General features: G+C 43.6%; 1 long non-coding RNA gene and 1 pseudogene across 4 annotated transcripts in view; one reads left to right on the forward strand and one right to left on the reverse strand.

The window, feature by feature from the left end:
- The window catches only part of LOC104867965, a 338,035-nt gene that overhangs the window by 76,128 nt on the left and 248,957 nt on the right, over positions 1-12,950 (forward strand). The gene's annotated exons all lie outside the window — the stretch shown is intronic.
- LOC104868080 lies at positions 2,830-4,160 on the reverse strand (annotated as a pseudogene).

Consider the following 12,950-nt stretch of genomic DNA (forward strand, 5'->3'; position numbering starts at 1 on the left):
TTGACGGTTTTAGAGAGACACGTGAGATGTCAAGCAATGACTTCAGGCCCCGTGTCAGATTTCTTGCTGAGATATTTTGAGTGTGGGTGTTGTTCCCTAATTTTACACCCAAGGAAGGTGTCCTGTGCAGCTCACATTTTGCCCGCGCCCATCTGCCCTTTCCACCAGCATCTTTGGTTTCTCTTGTTGCTCATGCTGTTCAGTTATACACGACCTGCTCTTTCCTTCTCTGTTGTCTAATTGTCTTTCATACAAAAACACCAGCAGCTGAATATTTTTACCCCTAGTTCCACTTCCCATGGACATCTCCTGGACCATGGCCCTTGTAAGCATTGGTCCCAAGGTGTTATAGTTAAATGTGACATGTCCTCCAAAGATTCGTGTATCAAGGGCTTTATCTCCAAAGCAGTGATGTTCAGCGCTGAGGCATAAAGATCACTGGGTCCTGAGAGTGTTAATTAAGTCCTTGATGAGTCAGCAGCTGATGGGCTGTTGGGTGGTGGGACCTGGGTGGGAGGAAGTAGGTGGCTGGGAGTGTGCCTTCGATGGCCACATCTTGTCCTGTCCTTGCTGTTCCTCTTCTGCTCTGTGCTTGCTGACCGCCATGAAGTGAGCAGCTCTCCTCTGCCATGCCCTTCCACCATGATGTTTTTACCACTTCTAGGCCTAAAAGGACAGAGCCAACTGACATGGGCTGAAAAGTCTCAAACTCTGTACCAACGTAAGTCTTTCCTCCTTCAAGTCATATATGTCAGGCCCCAGCAATGGAAGGGTGACTAGCATACAAAGTAGCAATGAGGTGTGGAAGAGACGTTGGTGACTATCCCATCTCATCATCCGGCTGTGCTAATTAGCTATTTGTTATCTCTTTGTTGAAAAATGATGGTTCGGCCCCATTTCTTCAGTGGCAACTTTGGCTTATTATAATGGTGCCTGTGGTCTTCTAGCCTGGCTGCATTACTTCCTGGTAGATGCCCCTCTCATGTCAGCCTGTCCCCAAGGGCTCCCCTACACTGTTGCTCACACGGCCATTGTTTTCCTGGGCTGCACAGCTTTGGTCATTTGGGAGCAGTGGCCATTTGCTGGGCAGAGCTTGTACTTGCCAGTTCACCTCAGGCACCAACCAGTCCACCCTGCTCATTCAAGGCAAGATTTTGCCTGTAGCTAGTAGTGTTTACAGCACTTGAACAAGTTCATGAGCCTCTAATTGCATGCCTGCAGATTCTCCGTCCCCCTGCATTTTCCTTGACTTTCTAGGAGAGTGTCTCATACTTGCTGAACTTCGGCTGTCTCTGTTTTGGCCACGCCACGCTGGGGGCTGCCACCATAGTTATGGTTATTGGGGCTTCCTGGGGTGTAGATCTTTATTAATGACCCCGGCCTCTGTCAATTCACCCAGGACTGGAATGGTTGGTGTTGCCAGGAGTGCAAGAATCCATCTCTCTGTCCTCAATGTCAGGTCAGTGTTAGATGGGTCTTGCAGTACAGGTACCGGGCCTTGCCTTGCGTGGTTTAATGAGAACTCTGCAGTTGCACACCCTAGATGCACCTTGAGCTCCCCTTGGAGCTGGGTCAGGGCAGGTTCAAGTGACAGTACCATGCCATTTCTGTATCTCGAAGCTAGTGCTCTAGCCCATATGCCAACCCTGTAATAGAATCTGGTTTCCTTAAAAATGATTTTCTTTAGGGGGCCTGAAATCGAACACCTTTCAATCTGCGTCTGCTGGTTTTACCTGCCATGCTTCTTGGTTCCCACAGTTATATATTTCAGATCACCATTTGTAGCATTTGTGGTTTTCAGTCTCCCTACCCAGGAAGCTCTTCATCCTCTAAGAAAACTAGACGGTGTAGTAAACACGGGCAAGACCGGAGTTACCTAGCCTTACCTCTGCAGATATTACCACAGATGTTCTCTCGATCTCAACTCTGGACAGGATGCCTTGGTACTCATGAGGTTCGGCTCCTAGAGCCCTGTTACATGCTGCAGGGATGTGTCTGATTCACCTTGGTGCTTCCTAGGTGGCTGGCAGGATCTTGCACATAATTTGTGTTCAGTTTATGTTTTAACTGCATAAATACATATTTGATAGAATCAAGGTACATTTAAAGACCAAAAAATGGTATTTGCAGCAAAGTTGAGGGCAGACTTCGGAAGTTTTTAGTCTTGACCTTTACTTTTGGAGCTATTCAGTTCTAATTTGAAATGCTTGAGGAAGTTTTATGTCATCTGAATAACAATGTTTTCTGGTCTGGAAAGATGGAAGCTGATTAGCACCCAAATACGGTAAAGCAAGTGCTTATGATTAATATTTTTATTATTTTTTTGAATTTGAAGAAAACATTTATTGAAGACCTGAAAAACCATTCCTAAAAGACTGACTTTTCCAGAAAACTGTAGCTACATAATGCATTGCATCTATCATGTTAAAACGTGCATTAGACACAAATACAGAAACCATGAAAGAGTTCACAATTCTTCAACAATTACAGCAAAGATAAAATGCCTAAGGAACAACAGGGGTGACTTGCAAAGAAAAGGCTCTTTAAGCACCATTTTAAAAAAAAGCACAAATGGATGAGTGTGTTCAGTTATACACACTGAGTTGGACCTTTGGCACTAGGAATCAGAGCATTGTGTCACATAGCATTAACACATATTCTAAAAGTGTGTAGTGTCAAAGGAATACAACCACCAGCATTCAAAAGCAGCTTTGTCAACTAGGAAATGAAACACTACACCTCGTCTCTCTGTTGTCCATCACTGAATACACTGGCAGCAACTTTGAAATGAAAAGGAAAAAGAAAAAAGGAGCTGTAACCCCTTTTATTTTCTGTTTACAATCAAAACAAACATCAACTCTGTCATACACTAACATCTTCAAAGTACATCATTCGTACAAGAGAAGGGCTAGGAACAAAAATGTGTTGACAGAGATCAAATGCTGGTGAGAGCACCTCACACTGCTTCCCGATGGTACACACTTCATAATCACTGGCACTAAACAAAGTCGCTGAATTCTTTGCCAGATACTTGAGGAAATCATGAAGATAATTCAGTAGTAAAGCAAGGCTTTTCTCATCCTGTGGTGTGTAGGCCAACACTGCTCCAGTCCATACAAATAAACTCAGTAGATGTGGTGCTCTGTACACCTGGGACATGGGTGCATCGGGGTGTTCAGCAAGGATCTCAGCGTACTGTGGTCTGTCGTATTTGTAGAGGAGCTGCATGCCCAGCATCACATTGAAGTATTCTTTTATCCCTGCTACAACCTCATTAACAGCGTATTCCTTATTATGTATGTTTCCTTGGCATTTCTTATCATTTGTATAATGAACTAGAATGGAATCCACATTCTTCTGGGCAGGAAGGTAAAAGAGCTGTTTCTTCCTGGTGATTAAGTCCTAGTCATGAACAAGCCACGGTTTTAGCTCTTCAAGAATCTTGACTTCTGGGCCAGGGATTTAGTTCAGTGCTTCCAATGCCTGCCTTGCATGCACAAGGATGTGAGTTCGATCCCTGGTACTTTAACGTCTACTCTGTTCATAAACATTTCTTCATTTTCAACAGCAGGATCTCCCCGGGCCCCCTTCTTTCAAGGAGGCAGAGGTGTCTCACTAGTACCAGCCACCATCTCCATTACCAGGTGTTTTTTGTTTGTTCTTGTTTGTTTTCACTTCATTTTTCTGTCGCAGACCAGATATCTTCTTTCCTGGAGCAGCCCTCTCACCTTTCCCTCTGCACATCTCTCCTGATTGGCTTTTTGAAGTTCTCGCTGTTTCTGTAGATTGGTGTCCACATATCTGAGTACTCTGCTTTCTGGAACCCATTCGTCCCAATTTTTATTCCAATCACTGTAATGTATAAAGTATTTTAGTTGTTTGTCCTTTTTGGCAACCTTTACACACTTTGCTTCATAAAGAAGAAGCCCATGAAAGCACAGTACTCGTTCACCCTCTTGGAACTTGGGCTTCGGGTGGGTTCTGCTTGGGCACCGTTTATAAGTGATTCCCCGCCGCCTTCTCCCACCACCCCCGACTACTACTCTCTACCCCACCCGAGCTCGCGTCAGACGCGTAGTCAATCACAGCCTCTCTACATCCGGGGCCCGATTTGCCAGCATCCACAGACCTCACAGTGCTGCAACCGCGCAACCGCCGCCAGCCCCTTATGATTAGCATTAAATGAAGTTAGTTTTCAAAACTGGATATAGCATGAGCCCATTTAAAATGGCTTTGTATACAGAAAAGACGGAAGGACATCTATTTTGTGTGTTACTAGTGCTCCTGTGTGCAGTGGTTATGGTTGGCTTTTATCCTTTGTTTTTTATTATAGTTTTCAAGGTTGTAGCAATGAATACATATCATTTGTGTGATGAAATGTCAAGTATAAGGTCCTTACATTTTTATCTTAGTTAAAGGAAGCAGATAAACGCAGGACACTGAGCTCCTATGAGTTGCTCATGGAAACAGACTGCTTGAAAACAAACGCAGAGCTAAATCAATTGTTCCTGCCTGATTTTAGTAGGAAAGAGGAGGAGCCACATCATGCTTCCACCAGGAGGAGACAGTGATGACGTAAAGAGGCGAGGGCACTGGCATTCTATAAATAAAATAGAATGGGTAGACAGCACGTCTCTGTCTCGAATGAGCTTTGTACCGAGGACAGAGTATTCTTATTAAAGGGACCCGTGAAGTATTGTTACCAACATCATTTTCATCGTTATTGTCAACATCATTGGTGACACTGAAGAGTGTGGTCTTGGTTTCCCATAGTCAGGATTGAATCTTGGCTTTTACTATGTGATCCACAGGAAGTTGACTTTCTAATCTTTGGCTTCTTAATTTTTAAATTGGTTCACAATGATGTCAACGTGATGTCAACTGGCTCTAGTGAGGTTCAACTGAGGCAATGTAGGTAGAGAACCTATGCTTTTGGCATGAAATGAGCATTCATTACCCACAAGCATGCATTGGTGATAATAACAATAATAATAGCAATGATTGGTACTACTCACTAATACCTGTTATTTCCAAGGCACAATTATATTACCTTTGTATATTTCTTTCACACATTCATCGAGTCAGCTTTATGATATGGATGAGAAAATATCCCCAGAGTGTTAAATTTGCCTAGGACTACAAAACAAAGCAAAACAAAACAAAACAAGACAGCTGATCACCAAAACATGCTAGTGCTGAGATTTGGATAAATAATCTGCATTATTTCCCAGTAACTCAGTATTCTACAGTATTAAGAACTGGTAAAGTATTATTTATTATACTGATTTGTTTTGGGTAGTAACGGATGAATTTTCAAAAACTTGATGGTAGAAAAAGTATTGATCTGACCACCAGGTGGCGCTGAGCCCAGGTTCTTTCTAATGTGAAATAATTTACCCTCTTCCCCGTGAGACATAGCGGGAGACAGAAGTACATAAAACGCCATGAGTGTATTTATGTTTGGAAGGGAGCCTGTTTCAGGTAGTACATGTGAAAAAATATGAGAATAACTCTTTGGACTATTTGGGGCTTCTATCCTTAGGCACATACTTTAATGAATATAATCCATTTTAATATGTATTAAAGTAGCATTTGGTTTAATAATTTTGATGGTAACTTAGAGCTTAAGCTAATTCTCATTAGTTAATTACTTGAAAGTATTTGGCGAAATACCTGGAACTTGAGATTTATGGTAGAAACGGCAGGTAGTCATTAATTCTGGCTACAAAGCAGAGCATGGCAGTAGTTGTTTTATGGCCCTGGAAGGACTGGAACAGGCACTCACATATGTTCTGTAGAAATCGTTTGATTAAATCAGAGGAAGTGTGTCATCACGCAGTATAAATTTACTAACTGAGCACTGGTGGGAGGGTACTTTTTTCTCGTTCTTGGTAAGTTCTGCAGTTAGTGAGTGGACAAAATCTGTTCTTGCAGGCACTTAAATCGGTTGTAGCACTTTGTGTCCATTGCAGTTACCAGAACATGGGCAGCCACTCCCGTACTTGAAACTCATTCTGAACGCATGCAGTCTAAAAAGAGAAACGAGCAGAGTAGCTTCTGGTTTATCCAGGGTCTGGTTTTCTTTTTTTAAATTATGTGTGTCATTTTACTTCCCATTTGCCCAGCAAATCACAAAGTGCCACATAGTTTCATAAATAAATACTGCTGGTAGAAATAATAAATGGTGCTGTGGGGAGTACACAGCAATAGCTTATAAAGTGCTGTCAAAATACGAGAGAGAACATTTAAGAAAGTTCAGTACAATAACAGACACATCAGCACGAGTGCCCCTTGACTCACTCTAGCTTCACACGCGCTTCTCCCATCATGCCGGCCGCTTTCTGAAGCACTTCTCAAGTCTTCTTTCCTGTCTTGGTGAGGCGTGGAAGATGTGGTGAATGCTGCCGCCGAGACTGGCGGAAACATCACTGTGGGTCCTCATGCACCTCATTCACCACATCTGGCCCCATGCAACTTCTGGCTCTTCCCCAAAGTCAAAATGAGCACAGAAGGTGAGTATCTTGAATATATTCAGGGCATTGAGGCACCACAACCGTGCAATGAAAGACCCTCGTGATTGCTGCAGAAAGTGGGGAGGAGGATGGGATGGGTGTGTTCAAAGGAGAAGGGAAGTGTTAAGTGTTTTCAGGGGGGCCAATTACAGTGTGTATTTTACTGTAATAACCTTGTAAAAATTGGAACATTCATTGTATGTTTTGATCACACCTTGACGTGGCTTCTAACGTCTAAGTTTGTGACACAGTTGAGACCAGAGGTACACACGAAAAATGGAAATAATATGAGAGTTAAGTAGCAGCGAGAGCATTGCAAAGAAGATGCCATTAAATTCCAACTGAATGTTACAAAGGCTGAGGGCCACTGTCGGAAGAAAAGGGATTTCTATGGTGCCATGGCCAGGGAAGGACGTGGAAGAGATCGGAGATAAGTTGGGGTTACAGTGAGAGAAACCTGGCAGAAGCCGAGAGCATTTCCAAATGGAAGGAAACAGCAGGTGAGAGAGGATGAATTACAGCAGGCAGTGGACAGGGAAACGTGCAGCTGGCAGTACACGTGGGGTCGGCGGCCGCGCTGTGCGGAGGGATCCAGCGCGTGCATTTCAGGGCAAGGCTCGGACCTGGTGGGTGGAACCCTTGACCTGCTGGTGTCAATGGGGAGCGTCTCCTCCACTGCCCATTTCAAGCTGAAAATACGGGAACTTTACCTGCCCGGTAAAGGAAATGCTGGATAATAAAACAAACATTCAGTCTTACTGAGCAGAGTTGAAGAGACAGAGCCCAGGAAGGCTGGGTTGACTGACTTGTTCCCAGCTTGAGTGTGGGACGGCCAGCTGTTTGCTGTGCTTTTCCCCTACTTTGTTTCCTTTCACATCGGATGGCTGCTGGTTCTGCCAAAAGGTGGTCAAAGGAAAAAAAAAAAATAAATAAATAAAGGAATTGGAACAAGCCCCTCAGTTTTTCTTTTTTTCTCGATAGCTCTTGTACACAGATTGATAAAAATTATATTAGAGCTGCCGGGCGTGGTGGCGCATGCTTGTAATCCCAGCACTCAGGAGGCTGAGGCAGGAGGATCACTGTGAGTTTGAGACCAGCCTGGGCTACATAGTGAGTTCCAGGTCAGTCTCAACTACATAGTGAGACCCTGTCTCAAAACAACAACAACAACAACAACAACAACAACAACAATATATATATATATTAGATATATATATATATATGTATATATTAGATGTATATATATATATATATTAGAGCTAAAAAAGAAGTTTGGGAATCATTTGTTACTTGCTGACATTTAAGTGTTCCCTTATGCCTATCGCCAACGGAGATAATAGGGTTGGATGTAAGGAACACGTACTGTAAAGACTAACAGGAAGACTATATGTTTTTTCGGATCTGGGTCACATTTGATTTTTAAGAAGAAACAACTGATTCATTTGGTAGGAAGTCTTGGATGAGTACAATCAATTCAATACTTTGCTGAAAATCAGCTTTCCATCTTTAACGATGACCTGGCTGAAAAGAAACCCTTGAACCTCAAATGGGTGGGCTGGATTTCTTTTGTAGTTATAGGACACATCCTGAAGATATTTCCAGAATGGCTATGAGCAGAGTCATTTTAAAAATGTAGAGCAAGTGGGCTGAGGATGTGGCTCAGTGGTGCTGCAAGTGCCTGGCAAGTGAAGGTCCTGAGTTCAATCCCTGGTACTGCAAAAAAAAAAAAAAAAAAAAAAATAAAAAAAAAAAAAAAAAAAAAAAAAAAAAAAAAAAAGATTTAGAACAAGTGACTGACAAATGCTAATGCTAAATTGTTAGAATCTGGAAGGTAAGGTTGTGTTTTGGGCTTGGCTTCAGATGACTTAGGAATTTAATTATTGACATATGATGGTACCTTTTGAGGTACTGAGTGGCAGGACTTACTTCCTGAAGTTCTTGAAGAGAAGAGAGGAGAGCACAATAATGCATAATGTTCTGGTCTTGGATCTTAGAATGCTGTAGAAAACAGATGCTAAAGATGTGAATGAAGGTTCAAGGTGGCCACTACAATAATTTTCAGTCACAGAAACACAGAGTGTCAAGCAAACCTGTGGTTCTGGTCTCTTCTCCTCTAAGTGCATCCTGACCCACATGAACAGAGGTTGTGAAAGGCCCCTACACAGCCGGCTCTGACTCCCCTAACCTTGCAGGTCTGTCAGCGAAAGTTCTCACATGAGTAGTACCAGAACAGTTCCCATCTTTTTCATGACAAACAACACACGCATGGCTTAAAACCACACAGGTTTATTCTCTTACGGTTCTGGAGGTCAGAAGTCTCAAAGGGAGGGCAGGGCTATGCTCCCAGGCAAAGCTTTGTGGGATAATCCATTTCTTTGTCTTCCAGCTTCGAAGGCTGCCTGCATCTCTTGACTTGAGGCCTCTGCTAGCTTCAGAGCCCACAGTGTAGCAGCCCCCACTCCCTGCCTCCCTCTCTCTCCTCTGCTTCTCTCCCGTGCCACTCCTCTGAGCCTGATACTTCTTGTAATTATTTACCTTGGGCCCACCCACGTGATCCAGGACAATCTTCCCAGCTCGAGGTCTTTCATTTGATCACATCAACAAAGCCTCTTCTGCCACGTAAGGCTGTGAACCCCCAGGTTCTGAGGCTTAGGACTTGGGCATCTTTGGTGGCTGGGTGTTACTCAGACTCCCACACCCGCTCTCCTACTTTGAGTCACTGCAGTGCTGGCTTCGCTTGTTGCTGAAGTTTTTTTTTTTTTCCCAGTGGATGTCAAAAGTAACAACAGTGCTAAAGGTCTCCCAGCAGTGTCCTGGCAACACTGCTCCTGCTGCGGGATGGAGATGACGATGTCCTGACTGTTGCCTCCACCACTGATGTGGTCAGCACTCTCCAGATTCCAGCCTTTCCTCTGTCACCCCTGGGAATCAGATGTGAGCCCCGGAAGGGAACTGGTGGGCAAGCTGGGTGACGGCACCCTGCTCCGTTAATGACCCCTCCCTCAGATACTGGCCCGCTGCTCTTGTCCCCTTGGGGTCAGCCTGTCCCGGGAGGCTCTCCTTCCAGCCCCAGCTGCTTGGGAATCTCAGTGTAAACACAGCTGGAACTCAGGCTCCCACGTAACACATGCCTTTTGCTTAGTCCACCTTCCCAAGTGTTTACATACATTCCACGCTCAAAGAACTCTGGCTCCTTCGCGAGACTCAGTGAGAGAGTCAAGACCATTGCTAATTTTTCACACTTTTTACCTACAGTGGAGTCGAGCATCTGGATCTCATTGGAGGCCATTTGTCCTAATTTAGCACTTCCTATTAATTTTCTAAGGGATTGCTATTGAAATACATAATTTAGCAGGTTTGGATTTTACAAGCTGTGTCAAGTGCCACACCAAATGGAGTTTGACTGGATTTATTACTGTTGAAAAGGAAATCTTTGATTTTGCTGCTTCTAGCTACTATTGATTCATTTCATCCCACAGTGTGTGAAGTTGGAGCTATAGGAAATATTTTCCCCCTCCCTTGATCTGGTTGGAATAAATGTTTTCACTTCATGAAATAAATAGCAAAAGATGTCTCATGAATTTCCATGTATTTTTAATGAGTTTTCGTTCTCACGCTGGAATGTATTAATAGTTTACATGCTGTCCTCCCAGGAGCTGGAGGAATCTGAACTCCTGCACCACATTCAGGGTGTCCGTCAGGAATCAGTATTTATCATGTTTGGGGTGGTGGAACGGAATCCCAGAGTCTGGTTTGGAAGGCTGACCTGGGCAGAGGGTGCAGCTGGGGAGGGCGAGGCACCGCACCTATAGGGATTTCCCGTTTTCTCTCCCCGCTTCTTTACGTTGGTGTTGAGGCCTCAGGTGCCTGATGAGTAGGAATGTGTGGGCAAGTGTTTAAGGCGTAAGAAACGGACAATGGGGGCTAAATATGGAGGCAGAGGGAGGCTCATGGAGGTAGATAAACGTGGTCTGGGAGCAGAGCTGTCAGTCTTCCACGCGCCTTTTTGCTAATGCCCAAGTTTTGCCGAGGGCCTGTCAGTGCTGGGCAAGCACTTCACCACCAAGCCACATGCCCAGTCCTAAGATTCGTCTTTTGGTTCTCATCATTACTCAGAGACATTTCCTCTCTCAAAAAGAGATGTCCAAGTGGGATTAAGTTCAGCCAATACTTGAAGATAATTACAGATATCCTGGAAATGTATTTTTAAATTCATATTTTAGTAGTTATGCCCAGGTACACCTATTTATTTAAACCATGGTGAAGGGAAACAAAGACCTCTTCTGCCACCTGCTGGCCACTCCAAGGAACTCAAAGGATTTTTCCACAGGAAGTGGGGGAGTTTGATGAATTTTGTTTCAAATTTACTTCAACAGTTGAGAATTTAGCCGAGTATTAAACAGATTAATTGTTCGCCTTTGTGAAGGCTCCCACGCCTTTGATCATTCGGCTGTCTTAATGAACTCAACGTGGTTGTTTCCGATCTGGCCTTGGAAGACTTGGCAGGTGGCCTGTGGCCAGAGTGACAGCCATGGGTTCCTGCCTGGGCTCCTCATTTTTGGCAGGGTTTTCCTTCCCACTGATGGAAGGTTTACAGAAAGGAAAAAAATCATTATCTCTGAAATTCTGCCAGGGCATATCAGCGTATTTCCAGACTGCCGTCTATCGTGTAACTCTCTGAAGATTTAATATTAACAACAATAACAAAACAAATTGCAGTGCACCTGCTCCTCAAAACAAAACACCTTGTCATACCATAGTGTGCTTTTATTAAATTAATGAATTTTGAATTTTATTTATGAAGGCATACTACTTGGGTTTCTTCCCTTTAGCTTCCTGATCTCTGTGCTAAGCACAACTTGCTTCCAAAGTCACCCTCCCACCCTCCACAATGAGCCCAGCCCTTTCCCGGGGGGATCTCGTCCGGCTTTATACAGCAGTCAGAGCACTACACTCTTTGTGGCCACATCCTAAGTGATTCAGTGGCTCTACTATCTTTAGAGTCTTGTCTCATCCCACACAAAGCTCTTTTCAGACCCAGCTTGGCTTTCTGATATTGTTCCATGGCCTTGCAGGGTCAGAGAGTATAATGTGTTGATTCAGTATCTGTGTTATAGCAGAAAAAGGACATTCAGGGTTCGGTTAAAGGGCAGGCTGATGACAAGAAAAGGAGCAAGGCAACATGCAGCAGATTCTGTCACTTTGCCTGAAAACATCTCACCCTGAGAAATGTCTTGAGAAGCAAATGAATGCCTTTCTGTTATTCCTTAGCTTTTTGGCATCAGGACTCAGGCCTTGGTTGGTTGGGTGAGGCTGTAGAGGACAGGATCTCCCTTCTCCATGGGATCTCTCACTTGTACTGTTCTGTGGTTGGTCAATTGATACAGAATTCATAGAAGTCAACTTTAGTTATTGACAAGTTTGGCTTCAGTTGCTGGATATTAAATTCTGGTGGTATGCTTGGAAGCTGAAATATATGTATGACAAGCATTTCCAAATTTTATCCTCTTATTTTCTGTGACTGTTTTCTGAACCTGGTCCAGTTTAAAAAGCTATTTGTGGCCACATCAGATATGAGTATAATAGAGAACTCAAGAAGAATGGGATATTGGGTTTGCTCCTTGGGATATTTCATACCTCCATGGCCCTTTCAATTCAGAACTATTTTAAAGCCAAGTCCCCACCGAGGGATCAAACTGATGTCTAGGACTATGAAAAAAATCAGTTCTTATGGAAATGATTTACAGTCTGTGTATGTGTATTTGCCTTTTAAGGAAAAAAGAAATGGCAGCCACGGAAGTCATTTGCCAACTAACATGCTGTCCCCCACTATTATGGACAAGCAGCAACACCAGCAACGATGTACCCCATCTCTTCCACGTTTTGCTGGGAAACTTGTGTTGTTAAACTTTCTCCCAAGTTGACTGTCCCACGCGTGCTGTGTCATTTGAAGGTGTGATGATGCCTACATTTTTATGGCGATTTGCTTGGTACAGATTGGGAGGAACTTTCTTTTCACCATTTCTGAAGATTTCATTTGCTAAGTGACTTAATATCACCAAGGAAGGTGTGATTGTTTTAATGGAGAAACGCTTTGCTGGGTGTGGGGACATTTAGGATCTGGTTTCATTGTCCTAGTCATCCTCATGGGAAACTTCCATGTGGCTAAGGAATCGCTTTAGCCTAAATTCCCTCATCTGAACTTGAAACTTGGTGGTATAATGGTTTCAGTTTTAGAATTCTGTAATGTACCTTTGGAAGAAGAAGAAGAGTCGTTTTTGTGGGAATTCTACCAATAGGTATCATTCTAACAAATCTAAATCTGCCTTTCAGTAGGCTTTGGAATATTAAGCGACCAGTTAAAACATGTCCTTGCACCATCTACGTATCTGTCTCTCATCTCCCTATTTTTCCTGACATTAACCTATCCATGCACAC

The sequence above is a fragment of the Fukomys damarensis genome, unplaced genomic scaffold (genome assembly GCF_012274545.1).
Source record: "Fukomys damarensis isolate Sample0158 unplaced genomic scaffold, DMR_v1.0_HiC HiC_scaffold_17, whole genome shotgun sequence".
In the NCBI taxonomy this organism is placed as follows: Eukaryota; Metazoa; Chordata; class Mammalia; order Rodentia; family Bathyergidae; genus Fukomys; species Fukomys damarensis.